Consider the following 381-nt stretch of genomic DNA (forward strand, 5'->3'; position numbering starts at 1 on the left):
CTGAACATATCTGATATGCGATTTCCAGGAGAATTTGTCATCAACTATGACACCTAGAAATTTAATTTCATATACTCGTTCTATATTAGCTCCCCCAATTTTCAATTGAAGTTCATTATCTAGTCTACGATTCCCAAATACCATACATTTAGTTTTATCCAAATTCAGAGATAGTATATTACTGTCACACCATTTCTTTATCTTCTCAAGTTCCTGTGAAACCCGTCCAGAGAGTTGCTGTAGGTTTTCACCCGATGCCCATATGGTAGTGTCATCAGCAAATAAAACCACTTTCACTAAATCAGAAACCTTACATATATCATTGATGTATAATATAAATAGTTTAGGTCCCAAAACAGAACCCTGAGGCACTCCACATAC

The sequence above is a fragment of the Monopterus albus genome, unplaced genomic scaffold (assembly GCF_001952655.1).
Source record: "Monopterus albus unplaced genomic scaffold, M_albus_1.0 scaffold118.1, whole genome shotgun sequence".
NCBI lineage: Eukaryota > Metazoa > Chordata > Actinopteri > Synbranchiformes > Synbranchidae > Monopterus > Monopterus albus.